This window comes from Ahaetulla prasina, chromosome 8 (genome assembly GCF_028640845.1).
Source record: "Ahaetulla prasina isolate Xishuangbanna chromosome 8, ASM2864084v1, whole genome shotgun sequence".
Lineage (NCBI taxonomy): Eukaryota > Metazoa > Chordata > Lepidosauria > Squamata > Colubridae > Ahaetulla > Ahaetulla prasina.
Window position 1 is genome coordinate 18,392,667 of NC_080546.1, and position 14,673 is coordinate 18,407,339.

At 43.6% G+C, this 14,673-nt stretch overlaps 1 protein-coding gene and 1 long non-coding RNA gene across 5 annotated transcripts in view; one reads left to right on the top strand and one right to left on the bottom strand.

Moving 5' to 3' along the window:
• Positions 1-1,725: 1,725 nt before the first annotated feature.
• On the bottom strand, positions 1,726-14,169 carry LOC131203545 (uncharacterized). 2 transcript variants are annotated; one of them, XR_009156414.1, is made up of 4 exons: positions 13,444-13,732; positions 12,368-12,648; positions 9,341-10,368; positions 1,726-6,979 (listed from the first exon to the last, which is right to left on the bottom strand). It is a non-coding gene; the product is annotated as an uncharacterized LOC131203545 (long non-coding RNA). The 2 variants fall into 2 exon arrangements; XR_009156413.1 differs by lacking the exons at positions 1,726-6,979; positions 13,444-13,732 and adding an exon at positions 13,739-14,169 and having other exon boundaries at positions 9,399-10,368.
• The window catches only part of CCSER1 (coiled-coil serine rich protein 1), a 998,177-nt gene continuing 997,551 nt past the window's right edge, over positions 14,048-14,673 (top strand). The window contains exon 1 of one of the 3 annotated variants that reach the window (XM_058193884.1): positions 14,048-14,456. The gene's annotated coding sequence lies outside the window, so the exon portion shown is untranslated. The remainder of the gene's footprint in view (positions 14,457-14,673) is intronic. The other 2 variants (XM_058193885.1, XM_058193883.1) reach the window with 2 other exon arrangements.

A 14,673-nucleotide genomic window follows, 5' to 3' on the forward strand; every position in this document is an offset into this window, starting at 1 on the left:
TATTGAAGAATATCACTTCATTGCCAATTGGCACTACTTCATTGGACTCCAAAATATAAATGGTCAACAGGTGGCAGCAAAGTGATCCCTAGGTGGCCAGAATGTCCTGTAGCTCTTTGCTGCCCTCTGATGGCCAGCAAGAAATATACTGTCTTGATCTATATTTCCATAGATGAAGTATCTTGAAGGTCTTTGTCATCACCACCATCATCACCACCATCATCATCGTCATCATTATCATCATCATCTATTCTGGTAGCAGGAATTACAAATTCCAAAATCCTTTGATTTAGAACGTGATTCTTTCATAGGAAATGAGTCAAAACATTGGTTTCTTGTTTAAAAATCCAGGAACTGAGCCCTAGCATTTAACAAAAAGTGCTCCATGATTATCAAGACTATTCACTTACTTCTAACCCAGTGTGCATTTTGCTTTGATTTGGGAGAGAAAAGTTGAACAGTTACTGGAGGAAGTGTGACAAACTCGGTACAGCAGATCCTGAAAGGATAAACTTCTCACAGTTTAAGAATGAGTCCAATCCTGGCAACAGATCTAAGTAAGGCACCTACCTTCTTGTTACAGAATATCTTAATGGTGACCTCCATCAGAAATGTTTTTTAAAGAATTAACACCAAATTTAAATTGATTTAGTTGGCATTCAGTACACCACCTTCAGCAATATTTTGAAAAGTACATATGTCAGGTCAAGCTTCTCATTACATTCATGGATGTTCATGGATTGTGCAGGGCCTGAAGTTGTAGAGGCATGGTGTCTCAGTGGCTTAATGATGCTGCAGATAATCTCAGCTCTGGTGGTGTGAGACCTAGCTCTGTGTGGCAGGGTGAGCGCCTGTCACTTGCCTCAGCTTCTGACCACCTAACAGTTCTAAAGCATGTTCTATGCAAGTATATGGATAGGTACCACTTCAGTGGGGTGCTCTGTGCAGGTAGTCAGATTCCTGACAGCTCTGAACCTTCCCAATTGCACTGCCTGTTTGCGGGGCAGCTACTGGAAGAGACAGGGAGGCCTTGGGTGACATGGCAGGAAAAGACGCTCATCTTCCTCTCTCATGAGAAGCCAGCTCGCCTTCCTATGGTACACCTTGGGGAACATGCATGTCCTATAACAGGGCCAGTATCTTAGCAAGCCAAACTACTACTCTGCAATAGTACTGTGGTCTCCTGGCCACTGTTAACAATGCCAGATGCTGATGATAATAATAGGTCCTGATCAGGGGTGGGTTATACTTACCTTTACTACTGGTTCGCAATGGGATCGTGTGCACGTGCTGAGCTTCTGTGCATGCACAGATCGCCTATGATGACATCCAGGTTGGTGGGCTGAGCCTCCCGCCGGTTTTACTACCGGTTCTATAGAACTGGTCCGAACCGGGGGCAACCCACCACTGGTCCTGATGACTTTACTTACTCAGAAGTAAGTGCCTGTAATCCAGATAAATATCCCCTCTTCTATTTTAGCAATGATGCTACCTGAATCTACAAAACTGTTTATCCCCATGCAGTATGTACATATGTGTGTCATTATGTATTTACATATTTCTAGTTGCATTTTTTTTCTTCTGACTGCTGCCTATTTATCATTCAGAAAGAGCACATTTGTGGTAAGCAGGCATTATTTATCTCTTCAGTTCTCTGCTAAATTTTGAGCACTCCAAAACACAACACACTATTATTATTATTATTATTTATTGAAATTTCTAGACCACCCTTCTCCCGAAGGACTCAGGGTACAGCCAGGATAAAAAACATACACAATATACAATTTAAAAAACTAAATTAAGAAACTTATTACACAATTGGCTGAGAAATTAAAATATTTAAAATCTAAAAACCCCAATTTAAAACATAAATAGAATTTAAAATTTAAAAACTAAACAGTTTAAAAAGTTTAAGCTAGCCCCGCGCGAATAAACAAATATGTTTTCAATTCACGGCGAAAGGTCCGAAGGTCAGGTATTTGGCGTAAACCAGGGGGAAGTTCATTCCAAAGAGTGGGAGCCCCCACAGAGAAGGATCTTCCCTTGGGGGCCACCAGCCGACATTGTTTGGCGGACGGCACCCTGAGAAGTCCCTCTCTGTGAGAGTGTACGGGACGGTGGGAGGCATGAGGTAACAGGCGGTCCCGTAAGTACCCAGGCCCCAAGCCATAGAGCGCTTTGAAGGTGGTCCTATATGCAAGGATAAGCAGAGCAAGGATGGATTTCCTGTTCCCCCCCCCTTTTTTTCTTTTTCCTATTTTTTGCAGGAGCATGGAGAACATTCTACCAATAAATGATAGCAGTTAATTTCTTCATTTATGTTAAAAAGCAAATAATTTAGTATCCCTCATTACGCATTCCCTCCAGTAATACTGCAACATCATGGCCAGGCTCCTTGGAAACCTTAAAGGATGGGGGTGGAGGGAGGAACAGGGAGCGAGATTTCCAACAACATCTAAGATTCTTTAGAGTCAAATATTGATTGGTCAGATAAAGCTTTCTCCAAACTTCTCCAAGCCAGCATCCTTCAGAAACTTTAGAAAGCACTAAATATAAGGAAACACATTTGCTGCAGCAAGAAATGAAACTGTCTCAACTCAGTGGCAAAACATCTTTATAAAGCTTTATTGTAGTAGAATTGGGATTTCTCTGAACTTTAAACTAGAACCCATTTCAAAATTGGTTTCGGTAACTTAAAGCTTTTCTCAGATGTGCTGCTTTCTTTTGTTAGTCTTTGTAGATCCTGTATTAATCCTGAGTGACATCCCAACATCTGCATTTAGACTAAAATGTCTTGGAGGAGGGGCAGTTTTATGGATTCTTTCACAGATCTGTGACTAGCCAAATGCTTCCACAGTTAAAAGACAGAATAACAGAGTTGGAAGGGACCTTGTAGGTCATCTAGTCCAACCCCCTGTTCCAGCAGGAGACCCTATACCATTTCTGACAAGTGGCTGTCCAGTCTCTTCTTGAAAGCCTCCAGTGACAGAGCACCCACAACAAGTGAAGGCAAGCTGTTCCATTGGTTGATTTTTCTCACTGTCAAAAAATTTCTCCTTATTTCTAGGTTGAATCTCTCCTTGATCAGTTTATTAAAAAAATTAAAAATGGTGTTTAATCTTCACTGTGGTTCACAGAACTTGCAGATGCAGTTTATCATGGTAATGTAGTGTAGAAAATTGCACCCCTCGGTCCAGATGTAGCCAGTGGTAGGATTCAGCCGGTTCAGGCTGGTTCAGGAGAACTGGTAGTTAAATTGCTGGCTGGCCCTACCCCTCCATGCCCCTCCCTTTCCAGGAGTCTCCACACGCCCCATTTTGGCTTCCAGGTAAGTGCAGGGAGGCCTCCTAGGCCCAAAACGGGGCGTGGGGGGTGCAGCTTCAGGGAGGCCTCCTAGGCCCATAACGGGGCGCCATGCACCATCCCATGGCCTGTTTTCATTCCCAGGAGGCTGCAGAGAGGCCTACTAGGCCCAAAATGGGGGGCGGGGGAGCGGCGCATCCGCCCACAATCCATTTTTGCTCCCGGGGGGTGCAGGAGGCCGAGTGCTGCCTGTCACACCCCATGGCCACGCCCACCATGGCCACGCCCAACCAGCTGGTCATTAGGACAGAGAACCAGTTGTTAAATTATTTGAATCCCACCACTGGATGTAGCCCTCCTATAAGAACTCAAAGCTACTGTGGTCAAATAGGCTATAATTCAAAAAATTCATACTTGAATATCATGTGAGAAAACATATTTTTGTGCACCTAAGTGTCCCACTAGGGGGGACTTATTAAGATACTCATTAGGGTGGATAATTAAGATATAAAAATATTCATAAGTACACGACACAAACAAAATTTCAGCCCTCGAATTTTGTTTGTGTCATGTACTTCTGAAAATTTTTATATCTTAATTATGCTCTGCCCTGGGCAGAATCTTTTTTCTTAAGAAAAGGAATGTTAATTTATGAATTTCATTGAGTATTCAGCTATGATTTCATTGAAATGACACACTTTGGGGAAGCGGGGATTTTTATTTTTATTTTATCGAATTGACATGCGGAAATCTGCCCACAGTCTTTTTTAGATGGGAAATCCTTTCCAAATTGACAAGAGAGGCAGGATTACGACATCTACAGAAGCTGGGGTACCGGAGACATTTTGCGATAGACACCGGTCTGCCAATCTTTGGGGTAATCCGAGAACTTTTTGTCCCTCTTTCACCAGTAATGGCATATATTGATAGACATGGAAACTGAGATAGAATTGCTGACAGATCAGTCTTTTATACCTGAACTGGTTGCAAGTAGAATCAATTTCATTCCAAGGCTGCAGTTATTATGAAAGGAATGAATAAGTAATCGGTCTTTTGAGAGGCCTGACATCTAAGGTTCCCTGGTATTTGCATAATTAAATGAAAATTTTGTAAAAAAATCACCACCATCATCATCATCATCACTCTTTGTATAGTGTTGTGTAGCAACTAGACTGCCTGACTTAAACACAGATGACTTCAGCTGAAGGCTGTCACTGTGCTTTCGGTCATTCTCCCTCAGTCCATTTGAGCTCACAGGGTTACGGCTGTTAGCTCCCTTGAGCTCTGGAGTAATAACAGCAACCCCGGAAGCAACTAAACATCACAATCCTATTTCATGCGGCAAGAAACGGATCCGTCTTAGAAACCGAGACAGCTTCCTTATGCCCAAACATCTGGTTCATTTTGCATAATCCCAGCTAGACAGACAGGTTGCAAATCTTCTATTTTCCAGGCAGGCGTATTTCCAGCCCTACCTCCAGTTAAAAAATAATAATAATAATAACCAAGCTTGAAAGATTATTATAAAATCCCTACAGCACGCTGGCTGGGGAATCTCTTAAAAGTTGAAGTCCACACGTCTTAAAATTGCCAAGGTTGAGAAATGCTGCCCTACGGCAATGCCAGTTTGCTAGTGCGGTGGCATTCTGGGATGGAAGCAACGTTTTATCATAGCCAGACTATTTTGGATCATTTTACTTATCATCCCAGTTTCACAGAGGCCAAGCAGATGCAAAAGCAACTGTTGCTGCCCAACAACTGTCATTGAGTAATGCTGAAATTTGGGATTAACAGCACCTAGGACATTCTGAAAGTGTTCCCTGGGCAAAGAAAAGGCATATTTTATATTTCCAAAATGGCTCACAGAGTGACAGCAGCAAGAATGCTCTATGCACAAAAATGGAAACCAATAGCAATAGCCCTTAGACTTATATACTGCTTCATGGTGCTTTACAATACTCTCTAAGCGGTTTGCAAAGTCATCATATTGCTTCCAACCATCTGGGTCTTCATTTTACCCATCTCAGAAGGCTGGAAGGCCGAGTCAACCATGAGCCGGTCAGGATCAAACTCAAGGCAGTGGAATGAAAAATTAGCCTGCAAGACTGCATTCTCACCACTGCAGCAGCAATAGTTAGAATAATTCCCACAAGGAATTAGCAGAGATGGTTAAATCAACTGGCCGAATCAAAGAAAAGAATGCAGCTAACTTTGTTTCCACTTGGAAACCAATTCTGGACTTCGTGCTTGAGGTGGAGAAAATCAACCTTAACCTTGGGTTTTGCTGATTAGATGAATTTGTTGCTATAAAAGTGGCTAGTACATACTGTATCATTATGTAACAGTAAAAAGTCAAGGCTGCATGTTATTATCTTATTCTACTGCACTAAAAAGAGTCATTCAATGCTTTTCTTTTTTCTCCTTTACCCTACACTTCTTCCTTATCCCTTTTTTTCTTCCCTACTTCCGCTCTATGTTCATTTTTCTTTGTATTTTATATTTCGATAAACTAATAAAATAGTTGGAACCCCAAAATGTTTCTCAGAGCAGATAAAGCCTATCATGAACTTCCAATTTACCAAAACCTAAAGTTGCACCTACCATAAACTCTGGCCTCTCAGGATATGTATTCTCAATTCATAGCTTTCCATTGTCTTTTGGGGGAAGCAGAAGTGCTCTGGGTAAGTAGCCTAATTTATGCAGGGCTCATTAATAACTTAAAAATTAACAACTTAAAAGAGTGTCTTCTGGAGTTATCCAAACATTGTTGTGATGAAACAACCATAATGACGACACCTTACTTATGGTCAGGCAGAGCTGCATGTCTCTAGTACAGCTCTTGCCTTACAAGCAAATATATTTGCTTGTAAGACATTTGCAGACATTTTCAATATTTTTATTTCCTACAAAAATCCTAGGACTGTGTGAATCCTGCAGTGATACTTAAAAGCAGAGAAGAGTTTGGAGACAAATATTGATTTGAGCCTTTTTTGAAAATGATGTGTAGTGATGAAGGTATTAGGCTAGGAACTGGGAGACTATGAGTTCTAGCACTCCTTCACGCCTGTTGTGACCCAGGCCCAAGTAGGTAGCAATAAATTTAGTCCGTGGAAAAACAAACTTTATTCGGACAGCTGGGAGTTACTTCATTCCCAGCGTCATTCAACTCAAAGTAAAACAAATCCTCCCAACACAAATTCCTCAGTTATCTCACAAACCTTAGTCCAATTAGGCAAACTGCCAAAGGCCCTTCCTGGCAAATGTCCAGAAGCCACAAAACAAAGACAGATACGAAGCAGAAGACGCAGCTACAATGTTGTTTTCCGGCAAAGGCCAAATGCTGGTGCTGGTTTGCTTTAAGCCTTATGGGAGAGGCCAATCATCTCTTGGCCCTACTCCTGAGTTGTCCTCTCTGCTTGAGCTACTCTTGCCTTCTGGCAGCTCTTCTCATGCGTGCAATAGGAACAGGCTCCTCCTGTTCCTCTGCCTCACTACTATCAGTCTCTGGAGGCTCTGGAGTCCACACCTCACTTCCCGATGGCCCTGGCCTCACCTCAGCCTCATTGCTGTCCGACTCCGTTGCCAGCTCCGTAGGCTGCTCACGGACCACAACAGGTATGGAAATGACTGGGTATCTGTGAGTCAATCACTCTTAAGTCCAACTCACTTCACAGGGCTGTTGTGGGGAAAACAGGAGGGAACATTATACTTGTTTCCTTTACTTGTACAAAATAAAGGCTATCTTAGGAAATCTAGTAAACAAGCAATTTTTGGAAGATTACAAAGTGTATTTTTTAAAAAAATCTCATTTCTATTTTCTGTAGCATCCTCTTTTGAGAGTAAGGATTATAATGGCAAACGTACTGTAGGTAGTCCTTGATTTACAATCATTCATTAAGTGACTGTTCGAAGTTACAACGGCACTGAAAAAAGTGAAATGAAATTTTTTTCAAACAATTATGTAGCATCCCCATAGTCATGGGATCAAAATTTGGATTTGATTTGGATTTGGACGCTTGGCAACTTGTTCATATTTATGACAGTTGCAGTGTCCTGGGGTCATGTGATCACCTTTTGCGATCTCTGACTAGCGAAGTCAATGGGAAAGCCACTGTCGAGCCCAGCTCCGGCTCGATACATGACGCTACAGGGATACGGATTATGGAAGCTGCCCCTAATCAAAGATCCAAAGGGATGACATATCAAGAACTTGGTTGAGGGCTGCAGGGATCTGCGTTTGGCAAGCATGAGAAAGGAATCAGCACACTGGCGGCCGGGGTAGAAGGAGATGAGGGCTGGGCGTTAGGAAGAGCTGCTTGAGTTCCGGGATTCAGCAGATGACGTGGCAGCTGAGGCTGTCAGATGAGGAGGGAGAGAGCGGCCAGGCATCCAATCAACAGAACAGTTTAGCCATGGGGCGGGGCATGAGCAGCGTGGGATGTTTAAAAAGGGCTGAGAGGCAGAAGCTCTCAGCGCTGACTTTATACAGAGAGACCTTGACTTTTACTGAGACCAGGTTTGTAGCAGACCCAATAAACGAAGTCACTATCAGAAAGAAAACCAAGTTGGCTTGTTTCTTTGCATGGCCTCTGACACAACTGTGGCTGAGCAAGCCTAGAGCCAGATTCACTTAACAATTGTGTTTCTAACTTAACAACTACAGTGATTCACTTAACAGTTCTGGCAAGAAAGGTCGTAAAAAGGGGAAAAACTCAACAACTATCTTGTTTAGTAACAGAAATTTTGGGATCAGTTATGTTCATATATCAAGGACTTCCTGTAGTTGGAATTTGGAACAACTTGATATTACTGTTTTAAGAACAACTGTAGTTTCAGATTTTCAATATCATGTTAATTCCAACCCCCCTTTGTTTGCAATCAGCATCTACACTTAATGCATTTTTCTTTAAAACACACACACACACAAAATTTAAATGTCCTTCAAAGCACCAGATGAAACTGGAAAGATAAAACAAACAGAAATGATTCCAGCTGTGTTTTAGTATAAAATTGATTTAAGAAAAAAAAAAGCAAGGATTTATGCCTTAGGCCTGCGTGAAACTCATCCCTGGCTCCCAGAATCATTCCAAAAATTGCTGTGAAATTCTAAATAAATTAGATTTTAATCAAATGTAATTTTACTCTGCACCCACTAATGTCTTCATCCTGGTTCTAACCACTCTAGAATGCTGTGCCCAGCTCACCATTCAAAGACCAAATGCAGACCTCAGCTGGAAAAGGTCCAAGATAAATAGGAATAAATTAATTAGAAATATGAAATAAATGCAGTGATATTTACACTGAGAGAAATATATTTCACTGAATTTAACATTATTTTTAGGCAAATATGTTTGGGATTGACCTATAGTATCATGAAACTTGACAGAACAACAAATCTGCCACCCATATAGGCTACAAAGAATTACAGTCGAATTCCCACTGGTGACAAAGACAAGAAAAAGGTAATTTTGCATATTTAAGCTTCATTTGGCATTAACCCCACAACATGGGAAAGCTTAGATTTGAATTGGCTTTGTTCTTTTAATAACTAACTCTTCATTTGGGAATACCCGGTCAACATTCTGTTAACAGCAGAAAGTAACCGTGCAGTTTGTTTCCAAGTGACTTATCTGCTGCTCTTAAAGACCTTCAGAAGTTTAGAATGAGGGGCACTTCTAAAAACTGGGACGATCAGCTGGAATCACTGAACCAAACCCAAGTTTGATTTCATCTGGATCTGGACAAACATACCACACTTTAATCAAGTCTGCTCACCAGGAAAATTAGATTGCTCTCAAAAGTTGCAACAAGGGAATTCCCTACAAGGCACATAGAGAAATGTAATATTGTCAAAAACCAAGGAGAACTTTCTCAACCAGTTGCTTTTGGGAGAAGTTGACTGTGATTTATGGGAGTTGAAATCCAGTAACTCTGGAGGATATCAGGTTGGGAAGACTGCCAAAATTATATGACTCGTTATGTAAATTTAAACGCAAAGAGTAAACAACAGTTGAAAAGAGCATTCCAAGAGACCTACCTCTTTGTTTCTAAAAGCAACCAAGAAATACATGACAGAGAGGCAGAAACCTGTGAAAAGCATTTGAATTTTGGAATGTTTCCATTTATTTGTCAGTCCTATTGATATAAAAAAAAGTCTGAGTGAACAATTTTCTCCAAAATTTGCCCCTTGCTTCATTTCACTTCATCAACAATACTTGTCCGACATGCAAAGGTGTCGTGTGAGAAATGTAACGGTGCCCCCTGGTTTAATCGATTCAATTAAAGATATTAGGGATCAGCCAGCCATGTTGTCTGCAAAATTTAGCTTGCTTCCTTACATTGAAATTCTTGCCTCATAGATTCTACAAGCGTGTAAATATGTTGCTCAAAAGAATCCGAGGATCTCCATAAATCAACAATGGCTATCAGTCTGGATAAGACCATCCAATCATTTATAAAGCGTTAAGGTTCCATCAATCCATGGTCAAGGGATATATGTTTGAAATGGAGGAGGACTGGGCCAATATCAAACTTTCTCAAGAGCAGCTGTCTTGTCAAACTCAACCCAAGGGGGCAGCATATAACTGGGAAGCTATAAAGAATTCCATAAAAACATCCAAGGTTTGCAGGTCTCAACTGCCCAGTAAAAGTCAGTATCCACAATTCTACCCAAAGAAAACCATTGGGTAAAAATGTGATTCATGGCATGTTAACACTGTTAGTGAGGTCAGGTCTTCTGAAAAAAGCATTCCAATAACTCTCCAGATTTACGGATAAATTCTCTGTGGGTAGATGAGCAAAAGATGGATGTTTTCAGTCTACGTTGGCCGTGAATCTCTGGAGGAAACCAAATATTGTATTCCGTAAGAACTTTATACCAATTGCCGAGCATGGTGGTGGCAGTGTTGTGCTTTGTTTTGTGGTTTCAGGACTTGAAAGGCTTGCCATGAGTGAAGGAAGCATGATTTCCTCTCTACAAGAGAATTATCAGTCCATTTATCATCAGGTGAAGCTGAATCGCACGTGGATTGTGCAACAAGACAGTAGTCCCAAGCATATCAGAATCTAGAAGAGAAATCACAAAGAACAAATTCAGGGCTTTGAAAAGAACAAGACAAAGCCAGACTCAACCTCAGAGAAATGTGACAGGAATGAAAAGAAGCCGTTTATATTAGAAATTCCTTAAATGTTTGCTATGGTGGAATAACATCTTATATAGCAGCAACGTGATAAGATTGCCACAAACACTGTGTTGCAATTATTGCGGTAAAAGGTGGCAAAATAAAAAGGTAAAGGTTCCCTTGCACATATGTGCTAGTCATTCCCGATTCTAGGAGGCAGTGCTCATCTCCATTTCTAAGCCGAAGAGCCAGCGCTGTCCGAAGACATCTCCGTGGTCATGACTAAATGCCAAAGGTGTACGGAATGCTGTTACCTTCCCACCAAAGGTGGTCCATATTTTTCTACTTTTATTTTTATGTGCTTTCGAACTGTTAGGTTGGCAGAAGCTTGGGCAAGTAACGGGAGCTCACCCCGTTATGCGGCACTAGGGATTCGAACCGCTGAACTGTCGACCTTTCGATCGACAAGCTCAGCATCTTAGCTACTGAGCCACCGCATCCCCTAAGTCAAGTATTAGTTTTTCATGCTGGCATATTAATGTTGGGATGACAGGAGACCCCACAGGAACATTTGATAATCTTCAGAAGTAAAGGACTGCAAAATTTCATAAAATTAATGGTGGCTGTATTTTTTAAGGTTTAAGGTTCATCCTTCCACATTAGTGGTAAGCTTTTCCACTAAATGCTAAAGATACTTCTGTCGTGTCCCACTCCTCCGCTGACGGCCGGGTCAGGGAAATCTGAATCAGGCTTGCCTCTGCAGCTCTGCCCAAAGTCCTAGCAAAGTCCTCAGAGCAGGCAGGAGACCAGTAAGTGACTTCAGCAAGATAAGTTCGACTTTGCCTGACTCAGAGACTGCCAGAAAGCAGATCCTTTATATAGGCCATGGGGTGTGGCTCCATGACTCAGCACTCATTAAGGCCTGCCCCTCCCTTCCTTCTGTTGCCTCCGCCTATCCAATCTTCTGATGCGAGGGTCACTCCAATCAGATGTTGGAAGTAAACTTTCCTCAGGCTCACATGCTGTGGAGGAGGGGGAGGGGTCTAGCTGCTCCGTTTGCCTGGGCATGGAGCCAGGGCTGGGGCCGGGGGATGCTCCCTCCTCTGCAGCCTGCTTGGGCATGGAGCCAGGGCTGGGACCGGGAAGTGCCCCCTCCTCTGCAGCTTGTCTGGGCATAGAGCCAGGACTGGGGCCGGGAGGCATACATTCCTCCGTGTTCGGGAGCAGATAAGCAGACCCCGGCTGCGGTGAGAGCGGACAAGACACAACAACTTCAGCAAGTGGCACCATCTCATTGACCTTATCTGAGCTGAGATGTTAAGTGGGACCAGACTGGTAGAACTTCAGTAGAAGACAAACAAAGGTTCTTAAGTAGATTGGAATATCTATATCTATATCTATATCTACATCTACATCGATAGAGATAGATAGAGATATAGAGATATTCCAGTCTACTTTTGTGTGTGTGTGTGTGTGTGTGTGTGTGTGTGTGTGTATGTACACACACACACACACACACATATATATATACATACATACATACATATATACAGACACACAAACACACACACAAAGTCCTGGAAGAAGACAATAGCCTTCCATCTAACCATTCCAGCTTAATATCAAGAAAACTGGCCGGATACACACATCCAACGAAGTCATCTGAAGCTGACCTCCAATTGATGATGTTTAAGATGCCAAAAGCCACACCGAAAAGGAAATGACAGCACCCTAGAGAATTTTTATGATTTGTGAACCCAGCGAATTATGGTTTGCTTAAGCACACCTGAAAGAAACCAGGGCTTCAGCATGGCACAGAGAGGAACGAGTTAACCTCATTCCACTGACTTCAAACTAAATTCCACCCACAGTAAATTCCACAAGATAAAACAACAACAACAACCCCGCTTTAAAATTAAAAGACGATGAAGAGCAATACCTACCGATAGACCCATGCTGCTAAGCTATATGCAGTTAATTAATTAGTGCGCTGAATCAGTACACTTTTCCTTGGTTGGAGTTTGATTAGCTTTCCATTTGGCTGCTTCCTGGTTAAGGAGGGTTAAAGGGGAAAAAAAAAATCCCCAACTCCTTATCACTCCCATTCTTCACTTATATATATACACATACACCCAAACTCCCAAGAGGGAAAGATAGAACAAGATGATGGTAAACATCCAAAGGTCATCTAGAGTCTGTTGCCTTGAAGATTTTTTTGTACAACCTAAAGGAGAAAAAAAGGCACACCTGTTTCATTCCTAGATGGTGGAAAAAATGCAATCAGAAGCAGTGACTCCTTTCCTACCATCACCTCCTCCTCCTCCTCTCCCCCAAAAAAGGCAGATAGAGAGTCTTCTTAGTCCAACCCTAATCACTGCTATGGCTGAATATTGCTTTTTTTCCCCCCTGGCTGCTCAGTGCAAATCCAGAAGAGCATTTTAAACTACTGTGCATTTTTTTCCTTGAGCTCCAAGGCGTCAAATGCAATCGTAATCACCTGCGGCACAATTGCACACAATCTATATAGGGTTTACTTCCCCTAGAAAAACATATTTGGGCTAACAAACCCTGGGGGGTGCGTATGTCTGGCGACAGTTGAATTGGTTGTTCAAAGGATGTGGTGGGGAGGGGTCTTCCAAGTGACCTTGACTTTGAGCACCAAGGACACAAGCAGATTGTACCATTTGGTGATAATCTGGAATTCGGGGCACCTTCCTGCACCTGATGCAAACCTACCCAGCAACTAATCCCTTGGCAAGCGAAATAAAGGGTGCAAAAAAAATGGGGTTTTTTGTTCCCCACCCATGTTCTCTTTGAAAATCCTTCAAATCCAGTGCATTAAAAGAGATGCCCTCAACATTGTATAATTGAGGAAGCCTATATAATCTTCCTCAATTATATAAAGACTATATAGTCCTCTGATCATGGGAAGTGGAGGCACCAGACTTGAAAACTGCTCTCCTCCACCCAAGGGTGGGGAAAAAAAAAGGTAGGGAAGATAACCTTTTAACAAACACACCTAAGATCATCTCTACCCAAGTCCTACGCCCTCCTCTGTCCAGATCAACTGGATTCCATCTCCCATTCTTTTCAGCCAGCTAGGGCAGGTTGGGAAAAGGACGGGGACTCCAGGAGACCCAGAAGGCTGAAGGTCACCGAGATCACCGCCTCCCCTCTCTAAGGTGGCTTCCAGGTCTTCTCCTTCAGAAGTTACAAGCTTCTCCCAAAAGTCTTGCTGGCTGGAGCGGGAAGAGAAAGAAGGAGGAAAAGAGAGAGAGAGAGAGAGAGGAGGAAGAAAAAGAAGAGCCACGAACCTGTATATCCACCCTCCGCTGACTCAGAGCTCAGCAAGGTGAGGCCTTTTTTTTAAAAAAAAAAATCCTCCGTGTCAATCCCTTCACGGAAAGCCCGATTTTGAGCCGGCTGCTTCGCCTCCTCGCTCCCGCCCCAGCCAGCAGAGAGAGACCGAGGGAACCGCGCTGCAATGCGCTGGCGAAGAGGTGGCACGGCACCGTCGACACCACCGCCACAGAACGCGCAGCCCATGAAGACGCGCACTCACACACCCTCCCGGACGCCTGACTCGCAAGCGCCTCCCCTTTAGTCCCCTCCCCGGCTTCTCCTCCTTCTCCTCCTCCTCGCCACAAACAGCGCCGGCTGCCAAAGCCGCCTGTCGCTGGGGCTGCGTCTGACTTCTGCTGCTGCTGCTGCTGCTGCTTCTTCGCCGGCGCTCTTGCTCCGGAGGCAGGCGCTGCAACATGAGCGCCGCCGGGAAAAGGCTGCCTTCTCCCGTCTCGGCTCAGCCTCGGCTCGCCTCCGCCGGGCACTCGGTGGATTAAAGTGCTCCCTGGCTGCTGCTGCTGCTGCTATTGCTACTACTACTCCTACTCGTACTCCTGCCGCTGCTGCTGCTGCTGCTACCAACTCTGGACCAAGGGTGGGTTCCCCTTCTCTTTCTCTTGCGGTGGCAGATGAGGACATTCAAAGGAACCAACCCAACAAGCTTCGGGGAAGGAGTTTTGGGGAGACCAGGTGAGGGGGGGGAACCAGGATGAGTCCCTGGCGGCCACCCCAACCCATCCTGCGCAGCGGCCACCCCCCACAAGCTCTCACTTGGAGGAGCTCCCAAGGCAACTAAGCGGGTGGCTCAGCCAAGGGAAATGTCAACCTTTGGCCAACCGTCAACTCGGGAGGGAGAGCCGGGGGGGGCGCATTCAGACGTGCGGGGAAAAGGGCAGAAGACCCTGGG